The sequence below is a fragment of the Sceloporus occidentalis genome, unplaced genomic scaffold (genome assembly GCF_023333645.1).
Source record: "Sceloporus occidentalis isolate IW3139 unplaced genomic scaffold, rSceOcc1.0.p SCAF_4, whole genome shotgun sequence".
Taxonomy (NCBI): domain Eukaryota; kingdom Metazoa; phylum Chordata; class Lepidosauria; order Squamata; family Phrynosomatidae; genus Sceloporus; species Sceloporus occidentalis.
In genome coordinates this window covers 18814464-18827518 of record NW_028316984.1, presented here as the reverse complement: position 1 = coordinate 18827518, position 13055 = coordinate 18814464, and positions in this window count along the sequence as shown.

Sequence of the window (13055 nt, the reverse complement as noted above, 5' to 3'; positions counted from 1 at the left end):
TACTTAAGTCCATCAGATACATGGATCTTAAACAACATACAGATTAAATATGCAATATGCATTTTATGATTTCTTCCTCATTCCCAAATAGGTGTGTGGGGGCTCAGTCTAACACCACGTATCATGGTTAAAGAAAGTTTAAAACCCACCCGCTCACTCCCATTTCCCTCTGCAATTTCCAAATCCTCTCCGCCCCCACGAGTTTTAAAAAGAAAAAAAAGTGGTGGCAAAAGTGGTAGTTAAAATTGGGAGGAAGGACCATGCATTTACTCAGTAGTAACAAAGAAAGTGGCCTAAACAAAGGACATTTTATATCAGTGCATATCAGCTTTTGGACCTCCAGAGGTATTGGACATCAGCTCTCAGAACTTGTACTCATTGCTCATGCTGGTGGAAGCTTCTGGGAGGTGAAGTACAAAACAGCTGGAGGACCAAGGTTGAAAACCCCTGCTGCAATTTAATATATCACATATGTAAGAACATTGGTCTTCCATTCTGTCAAGATGGTGGCAAACCAGGTGCTGATATGGAAATCCCAGAAGCAGAGTTGCTTAGCCTATGCCTGATGAAGGCTGAATCTGTACTGTAGAAATGATGCAGCTTGAGCCTGCTGTAACAGCCATGGCTCAGTGCTATAGAACCTGAGATCTGTAGTTGTTGTGTTACTAGATCTCCCTGACAAAGAAGCCTAAATAGCTCATAAAACCACAAATCACAGAATTCCATAGCATTGAGCCAAGGCAGTTAAAGAGGTGCAAACTGCATCATTTCTGCAGTGTAGATGCCACCTAAATCTTGATCCCAACCAACCACCAGACACAGACACAGCTCCTCTGTACTTGCCTGGAAACAAACCATATCGAGCTCAAGGAGGGTTTAATTATGAATAAAGATGGCTATCCTTTGGCTGTACATGTGCCTAGCAATGCTGAACTATTTTATTCATTTGTTTGCTTGTCTATTTATTTCATTTGTTTGCCCTCTTTCTCCCAGAGTGGAACCAAGGTTGCTCCCAACCTTTAAATTAAAAAAAAAACTGAAATCACCACATGAACAATATACAGTTGCCCCTCCAAGTCCATGGATTTAAAATCTGTGGACTTGGAAATCTGTGGAGGGACGACTGCTATTAACCTTAATGTGGTGCATGCCCATGGCGCACGCCCCGCATGCACACGCCCATTCAAGCCTATGGGACTTGAATATGCATGAGATTTAGTTCCAAGGGGCGACTGTATAATCATTTAAAAAACTTAAAAAGTTTAAAAAGATAAATAAAACATTCCAGTATGAGGTTTCCCTGCTTACACACTAAAAGCTTGCTTAAACAAATAGGGAGACGAATTTATGGTGTTACAAGCAAACAGCCAGAATGCGAAGATATAAGAACAAATAAAACAATTTACAAGAAAAGTTAATCATGCTATGTAGAGGCATTGCCCATCCTTGTCGTACACAAAACAAGGTCTTTTGCCTGTCAGTGAAAAGAAAGCAGGGAGGAGGCTAACCTGTCCTTCTGCAGACAGGAGTTCCAGAGCAGCCACTGAGAAGGCTCTCTCTCGTGTCCGCACCAAGTGGAGTGATGGTGGCAGGACTGAGAGAAAGCCCCAATGATTTTAAAGCTCTGGCACGTTTGTATGGGGAGATATGGTCTTTCAGATAGGCTGGAACTAAGCCATATAGGGCTTTATAGGACATGGCCAGCACTTTGAATTGTGCCCAGAAACAAACCAAGTAGCCAGTGAAGCTACTTCCTGTAATGGGCCCTGGTCAGCATTCTGGCCACTGCATTTTAGACCTACTGAAGTTTCTTACTAAAGGCATAGAGTGCATTGCAGTAGTCCAAACGGGATGTAACCAAGGCATGTGGGTCATCATTGCCAGATCAGACTTCTCAAGGAATAGGCAATGTTGGTGCAATTTCACTGTGCAAATGCACTCCTGGCCACTGCTGAAACATGGGCATCCAAGCACAAGAGCTGAATCTAGGAAAACACTCAGGCTGTGAACCTGAGATTTTTAGGGGGAATGTAACCCTCTCCAGCACAGGCTGAATCCATATTCTCTGCTCTTCCTTCTCACTGTCCAGGAGCACTTCTGTCTTGTGTGGATTAAGCTGCAATTTGTTTGCCCTCATCCAGTCCATTACTGACAACAGACAGACAGCTTTCTTGGATTCAGATGGAAAAGACAGATACATAGAGTTAGGTGACAGTGCACCACAAAACTCTGGGAGAAAGGAAACATAAAGATAAAATAAAATAAATCCTGCAGAGCAAAAAAAAAAAAAAAACAGGTCTAGACTGTGCTCTGCAGCATGGGTGGCATCAGATATTGCTTGGGACAGGCCCATGTTTGTTATGGTAGTTTGTGGTCATCATGGAAAAGCCCTGAATGTACTGTTTTTGAGCCAGGCAACATATTATGGTGCTGCATATCTTCACTTTGACCCAGCTTGCTTTGGCAATAGTTGAGAGGGAAACCGGTATCAAGCACCTTTCTCCACCTTTTTTTGTTATCTCTCAAGTTTTGCTTTGGCTCATCATAGGTTCATTGCTAATTAAACCCCAACTGCACAAGTCTCATCAGAGCCCAGAGACAATACGTTTCCAGTCAGGTCAGCCAGTTTTCCCATTTGCGGATGTAGCCTTAAGCCATACAGACTCAGTGAATAAAGTTACACCTGAGCTGTCTTTCATTTCTGAAACATCTTTTTTCTTTCATTGCAAATACAAACTGATTGGGTTTAAAGGTTAGAGAATGGATTTGTGTTATCAGAGATTAGGGTTGTTGTTGTTGTTGTTTTTTTGGGGGGGACAAAAAAAACAAACTCCTTGTTAACCAGCCGCACATAACAGTAACCAGCACCTCATTAAACAAGTCATTGCAAATAGAGCTGCAACAAAGAGACTCAGCAGCCTCTTTGGCCTGTTTATCACATTGTCTCACTAACAAGGTATTCACACACAATTAACATTTTTATCCCTGTATAGTGAAAACATCAGAATTCAACTGCTGTGTATGTACAAGGTGGGAACTGGATCACAGTGTAATTCTAGCTAGCTTAACCCAAAAAAAAACATGGGTTTGGAATGAAAGTCCTGGTCAGAATGTAAGCATAGAATGGTGTGAAATCATGCAGCCCATGGGCTTCACATGGTCCTCATGTCTGCTGTCTCTGAAACTCATTTTAAAAGTCAGTCAGCTGTCATGAGGGATAGAGGTCTGTACTGCTGACAAATGGCCAACCTTAAATGATGATGCAAAAAGCAGATGCAGGGATGTCTGTGGACTTCTGTTCCCACTCTTCATCACACCTTCACTTGCAGGTGAGAGAGGCCTGGTTGTGTCATTTTGCCCCACCTGGCTTGCCAGAACCTCAGAATGCCATCACTCGGGATGGCTTATTGGGTTTCAGGGGTCAATCAGGAGATAGGAATGTAGCTGTGATAATCGTAACTATGCTTTTGATGCAGAATTTTGGGCTGTGTTTCCACTGCAGAAGGAATGCAGTTTGACACCACTTTAACTGCTATGCTCAATGCAATAGAATTCTGGGATTTGTAGTTTTGTGATATATCAAGCTTTCCCTGTTCAAAAGCTCTGGTACCACAACAAACTACAAATCCCAGTATTCCCTAGGATGGAGCCATGACAGTTAAAATGCAGTGTGGGGGCAGCCTTACCCAACATTGGGGGAAAATGACATTTCCAACCCACAAGTGGTTTTTAGGACATCCTATTTAGGCTATCATCCTATATTTTAAAAAAGGATATACACATACTTACCACCCACTAACCTTTTCATGTTGGCCTCTTTTCCTCTTTACCTGCAAGGAAGCCAGCACTGGTAATTTCTGAACCACCAAAGCCCTAAACTGTTATTGTCTCTCCTTCCCTCAAGCTCACTCAGCCTTATCTAACATTTTTTTAAAAGACAGAGTGATGATTTTTCCACAACCGGCACAAGACTGGGAATCCCCTGGATTTGCCAAGGCTTTCCTTGAAAAATGGGACTATTACAAAGTATGTGATCATAGAAGCAGAGTTGGAAGACAACATCCATCCAGTAAAATCCTCTGCCACGCAGGACTATGCAACTAAAGCATTCCTGAGAGATGGCCATCCAACCTCTGCTTTAAAACCTCAAAAGAAAGATATTCCTCCACCTTCTGAGTCACTCTGTTCTACTGTTGGACAGATCAAATTGTCACAAGGTTCTTGCTAATGTAAAGGTGGAGCCTCTTTTCTTCCAGTTTGAATCCATTAATTCGTGTTTTATCTCTGAACAAAAGAAAACAAGCTTGCCCCATCTTCTACAGGGCATCCCTTCAGATATTTAACGATAGCTATCATATCATCTCTCAGTCTTCTCTTCTCCAGGTCTAACTCGTTCTTCATATGGCTTGGTTTCTAAATCTTTGATCATCTTGGTTGCCCTCCTCTAGACACATTCCAGCCAGTCAGTATCTTTCGTGGATTATGGTGCCCAGAACTGGACACAGTATTCTAAGTGGGACACCTGTTGGAGGGGACAAAGCTGTATGTACAATAAACCAGGCTCCAAAGGGAGACCACTATAAAAATCAGGAGGAGTGGGAGCTGGTAGGAATTATAAGTCCAGAACAAAGTGATCTGCTTTACAAGTATCCTTCACAGGTTTCTGAAAAATTTTCCAATGAATATAACCATGTATGTGATCTGACCCACTCCTTATGTGTTCTCCCTGATCTCAGACTGGCTTTGTAGGCCTGACACGTTTGTGATTCCAGCTTGGCATCTAATATCAAGTGCTTTGTTCCATGAATAGCAAGTTTTGTTGCTCCTTGCATTAGCATTTCCCCAGATTATTGCTGAAAGAATCGATTGCCCTGGGTGGCAGGTTCAGGGACAGCAAGCCAGCAACAGACAGATGGAGAGATCAAGCCTTATTCCTTAAAAGGCCTCTTTCTCTTTCTTTTTACTTTTTCTCCCCTGTTCTTGCTTCTTCAAATATCATTTGTGTGTACATAAGCTGATCAGTCTGCTCTGGTGTCAAAATCAAATACAAGGCCTGTGTGGAAGGGAGCCGACCCTTTGTTCTGACAGGTTCTGTGGAATGAGTCGGTGCCAAGCCTCAGGACTCCTGGTACTTTTCAGTTCTTTCTATCAAATTCCATCCTTTGCCCTGTGTGCAGTAGAGTCCTGGTTTTAATAAAGATATAAATAGACACCTCTATTCTTCAGTACTCTCTGTGTCATGGACAGAAAGCTGACTTTCATCCCCATAATCCTCAGCACTGATTGGGCCATTAGAAGACCTGCATGTCTTTCTGCACTCACAAGACTACCATTGCACACTCATGCACACTTAGCTGGGGACAAATTCAGCCTGACATATATTGGAGGAAACACACATAGGATTGCACTGTGAAGCTGTTTAGAAACTGCAGTTTCCTGAGAAATTTAAATTGCATTCCAAAGGAGAGAGGGGGAGATGAAATAGCACTGTTTGTAATCAGGTTGCAAATCATCATGTTCCATAAGGTCTGGGATTTCCCAGTCATCTCAATGGTGGTGAACTTGCTGTGCCCAAACCTTTGCACATACCTGTATTAGAAATTGACAAAGATGTCAGTTTTATTTTCTCCTATGTCTTAATTTTTTTTTAAATCTCAAATTCTAATTCTTTCCCTCTAATAAATGAGTGTATACACATTTTGGAAAGTACTTAAAATGAATGGCCAAAGTCAACCAGTCCAGCTTATTTCCAGTATGCTTAGGACCAGTCCGACACGTAACTGTTAAAGATGCAGAATCTGACAGGAGAGAAGAAATAGCAACCTTAACTGTGCAGCACAATTGCGGCTGAGAACATAGCAATTCAAAGCCAGATATTTAAGAGCCATCTAACCAGTCAAGTAAATCTCTCCATTTTGCTTTCTCCCATACTCATTTTTTTTTTAATCTTAAATTTTCTGTCAACCTTAAAAAGAAATCTGTAAACTTAATGACTATGGAAAGAAATGAGCTAAACTAAATTCTTACATTCTATGAATTGAACAAGCAAAAGTATGCCTAATTTTTATTGTAATACATGAACAACTTCTTGATACACATCAGGTCTATAGCTAAGTTTAATAACCTCTTGAAATTTTTCATCCTTTTTGGAGGCAGAGAAACTGTGGAAACAATTTCACAGAACTGCTCCAGGCAGAATAGAAAATCTCCAGCAATTTCTCAGGGGCTTTACTTTAGAAAGTAACAAATCTTCTTTCTTTGTTCCCAAGTGAATGGCCACAATTCTGATTCTACAGTGCCCCAAACTAGCATTGCTTAAGTAGTGTGCATGATGGTGGTCAGGATGGGGCAGCCATCCTATCAGTAAAAATGGTGGAGAACATCTTTCAATGGTCTCCTGTTTCTAGCAATTGGCTCAATCTATGTTTTCTTTCTGTTAAATGTTTCTTGATTATACTTCAGCCTCGCTGGCTGCCCACACTTGATCTCAAGACGTTCTATAAGAAGGCTTTGTCTCCAGATATTCATGATGACATTCTTCACAATATCTCCCACTGGGCTTTAACTGAAGTATGGAAAGCTAGATTATACTTCAATGATAGGCCATTTATACACATCCTTTGCACACGTTATAGGTTTTGAAAACCTGATAATCCTGAACTCCATTCAAAAAAAATCTGATCCCCTTCCCCACCACCATTCCCTTCTGCTTTTGTATCATGTCTTTTTAGATTGTAAGCCTGAGGGCAGGGAACCGTCTGAATAACTATCTGTAAGCCGCTCTGAGAGCCTGTAGGGCTGAAGAGCAGGGTATAAATACCGACCATAAATAAATAAATAAAACCCTCCTTTGAACATTTTCAAATTATTTTTTCTTCTCCTGAATTATATCACCCAGGGCCAAGATATCTGAAAGATTGGCTGCTTCTATGAGAACCTGTTTGAAATCTAAAACCATCAGCAAAGGACGTCTTCCATGTTCTACCACCCAGTGATGCTTGGCTGGTGGGTACACATGGCAGACATTTCTCTGAAGCAGCACTCCCAACTGTGGAACACCTTTACAAGGGAGTTTCATCCCTTCTGAGTTTCTGGCAAGCAATGAAGACTGTGCTGTTTTGTGTGCCCTTTGGCAGTGATGTAGACTAGAGTTGATTGACTCAGACTGAAGGCACTTTAGTGACTTAACTTGGACTTGACTCAACAATAAATAATGTACTGACCCGACTCCACTTGCAGCTTGTATATTTTTAGCAACCGACTTGTTGGTCTAACTTCATCCAGAAACATTATGGGATGGAAAACAATTTTTGTCTTTTGAATGGCTGTTTTTTGCCTACTGGTCATGTGATAGAAGATGTACTTCATGTTTACCAAACAGGAAGCCCCTGCTTCCCGTAGAACCCTGCCTCAAACCCATTGCCTAATGTGTTTGCCATGGGGTTGAGTCTTGTCTGCTATTCCTAGGAAAAGCTTTAGCATGATCCTCCAATGTGCAGAAGGGACAGGCTGCTGAATAGACCTCAACCCTCACCTCAAGCCCAGAGAATGGGGCATGTTTCTAAGAGAGGAAGAGCAAAAATATTAGGCAATGCGCTTGAGGTGGAAAGATCCTTCTAAAGTTTTTCAAACATTTTAGAAAGCTCCTCCAATATGCAACAGGGACAAGTTGCTGTGTAGATCTCGTTTGTTGTTCCCCTTCTTGTGCCCTGATGCTTGAATTGGTCCATCCCACCACATGTCAACTTGACCCTTTCCCATCTTGGCTAATAAAAGGAAACAGATGTAGCTTGTTCAGGTTGGTCAGAGAGGTGCCAAATGTCTCACTGTGCTGAAGGATATGCATACTAGGAATGGAAAGAATATTTGAAAATATTCAAAATATTGTTGAAAAATATGTTTTACAAGTATCAAGAAGCCCTTATGAGAAGAATCCTGGACTGATGAGAATTTTTCTAGTTTGGGATTTATTCTGTTGCAAATTCATGTGTGGTTGCATTTTCTGCACAGGTAACAGAATTTTCCATGCAGAAAATAAGATTTCTGTCTAAGAATATTATTTTCAGTACAGATGATGCCGTTTCCTATGCAACTACTTGCGAATTTTGCACAGAATGTGTACCAGATTTTGAATAGGCTTCGAAAAATGTGTGGTTTTCCAGCACTTTTTGGAGGGGGAAGAAAATGACTAAAATTACTTTTTGCTTCCTTTGAGAAGAGACTCAGGCCCTCAACAGACAGGCAAAAAACACCAGCATGAGGGCAGAGTGACCGCCCACTGCCCATCCCCACACTGGCATCATGCTGATGACACATCGCCTGACCAACCACACAGCGGTCAGCATCACACCACATCTTTGGCACAGTGTAAAGACACGCTACAGCAAGGAGCCACAGAAAAGCTGTGGCGGCACTAGAAAATGCATCTTTTCCCTGGTGCAAAATGAAGCCACTTTTTGCAGCTTCTTTTTGTGCCAGGTTGGGGGTGTGGTGTGCGGTTGCTGCATCCCCAACCCAGGGCTTCTGGGGCAGTGCACCGCTGCCTGATAATGGTAGTCTGCCGAGCCTCTTAATGAAAAATTACATCCCTCATGCTTGCTGCATCAAATACCCGGTTGGATCAAACCAAAACAGAACCATTCCATCCAACTCATCCTCCCAGATCTCCATAATGCATACCAGGTCTTACAGTTTTGAAATAATACATAACTGTTCCTGTAATTATGTAATACATACCAGGTTTCTGTAATGCATACCATGTCTTATATCTGTGGGAAAAGGCCAAGAGGGCACTTTTCCGCTACAAAAAGCAGAAGTATCTGCATTGGCCATTAGAAAAAATTCAAATTTGATATTGTGAGGGAAGAGTTGTATCAGGCCAACCAAAATGGCACAAAAATGTGTGCAATTTTTTTGGATACAAAGGTCTCTTCATCATGCAGGATATTTTTGTTTGATGTCCTAAAAATATTATTATTATATGGATTTTTGGCATTTATATATATTTTTCACAACAGGTGTACCAAAGCAGACGCCACATGACTAGTGCTTCAGCTATGACAGGACACTCAGAGTTAACTAAGAACATCACAGCTATATCTGTGGCAAACTACTGGTAACAACAGAGCACGGGAAGGTGGCCTTTATGGACTACAGCTCCCAGAATCCCCCAGCTTTGATGGATACATTATACAACAACCATACTGACATTTGATATTTTTTTTCTTTCTGATGGTGAAAGCTTACATTATATACTATTGTGTGAATCCTGTTGGCTAGTTGGCTAAAGTAGGTCTGCTGAATCAGTTGTTGAATACATATGTATTGCCATATGCAAGTAAATCCCACTGATTCAATGGGACTACTCTCTCCCTAAGACTAATGGTAGGATTTAGGACTATGTTTATCGTAAGGACATTTACTCTGCAACTCCAAACATATTTGTCTGGAAAAAAAGCTCCCAATAAGAGTTGCTTCTGAGCTGATTTGTATAAGGCAACATTGTTAGATGTACACAAGAAAATATCTTTAGGTCTCAGTATAAAGCCAGTCTATACTTGATGATTTTAACACCAGCTTTGTGAAACTGTATGATCCTGGTTCTACACATAACTTTCTTTGGAGTTACTGAGCCCTCTCAGCCTAGCTTTTCTTCTCTTGGCTTTCATAATTCAGGAAAGTGTTAAATATGCACTCTTCCGATCATGTCACCTTCTCCCGCCTCTTGTGAGATCTCATCTGTTCAGGAACAAAGCAATTTGTGCTGCCTTCGCAGTACTAAAAACTCTGAGAATATGCAGTTTGTCATAAAAGCCATCCATCTTGACCACCATTTTGCTCACATCCCAATTTTATCATTTTTATTCCCCAGGAACGTGAGAAGAAAATCAAGCCTGAAATAGATTCAGTGGTCAGGCCTCAGCCTTGTTTAGTATCACTGTAGTGCCTTCTCTTCCATGAGCCTCTTTTTCATCAGTAAGAGAAAATCGGGGACAATTACTTGTTAATATTTTAATCATTCCACTTGCTTGGTTTATGGCAAGATATTTGCATGTTAACAAGAGAAATCCTCCCCCTTCACCCCATGGCCTGCCAACTGAATCTTCTTCTCATATCTGGCATAAGAACTCATCTGTTTTGCACAAATTACTACCACTATGGATTTTTAAAGACTGTGATGACAGGCTGATGTGGCAGGGAGGGAAATATATATGAAGTAGGGAAGGAGACAGACATACTCTCCAATATTTCACTGATGAAAAATGGGATGTGTTTAGCCAAGTGACATCAGAGTGTGGTCAAGATGGCAAAGGTTATGAATAAGGAAGAACACACAAGCTGGGAAACACAGCAGCACCTTGCTTTTGCTTGAGCCTTCTGGGAAGGGCAAGGCTTTGCTCATATAAATAAAAACTTAAATATAAATAAAACTTTAATTTATATCCCACTTTTTGTTACCACAATCAAAGTGGCGTACAACCTTTAAAAAAACACAATATCTACAATTCTCCCCACTTAAAAAAGGATTAAACAGTTCTATCCATTAAAATTACAAACGATAAAATCTAAAAACAATAATACGATAATAAAATAATGGTGGGCAGAGTCTTTGCTTATATATGTCTGTTGGGGGAGCGTTACATGGCCGGGTTCTATTCCGGGAAGGCCTGCCGGAAGAGATCCGTCTTGACAGCTTTCTTGAAGCTCTCTAGGTTGGCAATTTGACAGATCTCGTCTGGCAGGCCATTCCATAAAGTGGGCGCGATTGCAGAAAAAGTCCTCTGGGAGGTTGCCGTCAATCTGGTCTTTGTGGACTGCAACAAATTCCTCCCAGAGGATCTGAGGGTACGGGGCAGATTATATGGAAGGAGGCAATCCCTTACGTAGGTTGGGCCCAAGCCATGCAGAGCTTTAAAGGTAATGACCAACACCTTGTACTGTGAGCGGAAACGAATAGGCAGCCAGTGGAGTGATTTCAATATAGGTGTAATATGATCACTCCTAGTTGTTCCTGTAATCAATCTGGCTGCCATATTCTGTACCATTTGAAGTTTCCGGACTAAGCACAAGGGTAGCCCCATGTAGAGCGCATTGCAAAAATCAAGTCTCGAGGTTACCAGCGCATGTACTACAGTTTCAAGGTCACCCCATTCCAGGAAAGGGCTCAGCTGATGTATCAGCCGGAGCTGATAACAGGCACTCTTGACCGTTGCATTCACCTGATTTCTCATCTGAAGCGATGAGTCAAGAAGCACCCCTAAGCTGCGAACACAGTCCTTTGAGGGGAGCGTGAACCCCTCTAGGACTGGAGGTTGCAGCCCGATACCTGGTTTGGGGGCCCCTACCATAAGTACTTCCGTTTTGTCTGGATTCAGCTTGAGCTTGTTTTCCCTCATCCAGTCCATTACTGCTGGAAGACATTGACTGAGGGGAGAAATCTCATCTGTCATCATTGCTGATGACCGAGACATGGAGAAGTATATTTGGGTGTCATCAGCATACTGATAACACCTCGCTCTATGTCTACGGATGATTTCTCCCAGTGGCTTCATGTAGATGTTGAATAACATCGGGGATAGGATGGTGCCCTGAGGGATGCCACAATTAAGCTCTGTTTTTTGAAGAGCGACTGTCCTTGAGCATCACCCTCTGGAGTCTACCTGAGAGGAAGGAACGGAACCACTGCGAAGCGGGGCCTCCAATTCCTAACTCTCTCAGGCGTTCCAAGAGAACGTCGTGGTCTGTTGTGTCAAATGCCGCTGAGAGGTCTAATGGCACCAACAGGGTCATGCTTCCTCTGTCGATGCTTAGACAAAGGTCATCAGTTAAGGCGACCATGGCAGTCTCCACCCCATATTCTGTCCAGAAGCCAGTTTGAAATGGATCTAGAGAATTGGTTTCATCCAAGACCACTTGGAGCTGAAGAGCGACAGCCCTCTCGATCATCTTACTCAAAAATGGCAGATGGGAAACAGGCCTATAATTTTTCATGTCCAGTGGGTCCAGGGAAGGTTTTTTCAGAAGCGGTCTAACAACTGCTTCATTTAAGGCAGATGGTACATAACCTTCCCTAAGGGATGCATTGATGGCATGTCTAAGAAATGCCATCAAGGCATCACCCCCCTGGATGGCCAGCCATGACGGGGAGGGGATTAAGAGGGCATATTGTCTTCCTCACCTTTCCAAGGATCTTGTCCACGTCATCAGTACTCACAAGCTCAAATTGATCCAGTCTAGTCTCATTAACGGATTGACTGGACACCTCATCAGTTGATTTTGCCCCAACATTGGCGTCCAGGTGGGCTCTTATCTGAGAGATTTTACCTGCAAAGTAGTTGTTAAATGCATCACAAACTGGAAGAGTTGGATAAAAAATGAAAGGAATAGGTAAAATGTATTCAATCCTGCAAACAGACAAAAATGCTGTGGTCTGTGTGCAAAGGCCAAAGATAAAATCAAAAGCTTCTGAAACAAATGAGTAAAAGAGCCAGTGTAGCAAACTAGGCTTAAGAACTATAAATCCCAACGAATAAATCAAATATTGGAGATGTCATACATATAAAATACAAATACAACTGAAGTTTTCAACACCTCCAAGAATACAAATAGGAGGGATAACATAGAAATCCCATTACAAGTGGTAAATTCACAAAATAGGACCAAATGCGTTTCAACAAAAAGTCTTCGTCAGTGGTCAGAATAGGCTGTTGTTACAGCATGGGAGATATATCAATATATGTGGATACAGTCGGCCCTTCTTATACACGGATTTTTTATACACGGATTCAAGCATACACGGTTTGAAAAGTATAAATTTACCTTGATTTTCCATTTTTTATAAGGGACACCATTTTGCTATGTCATTATATTTAATGGGACTTGAGCATACATGGATTTTGTTATACACGGGGGATCTTGGAACCAAACCCCAGCGTATAACAAGGGTCCACTGTACATATATTCATCTATGGGACATCCAGGTTACTGTCCATCTTGGACAACTAATTACTTACTTTCACCGGGTGTATCCACATATATTGATATATCTCCCATGC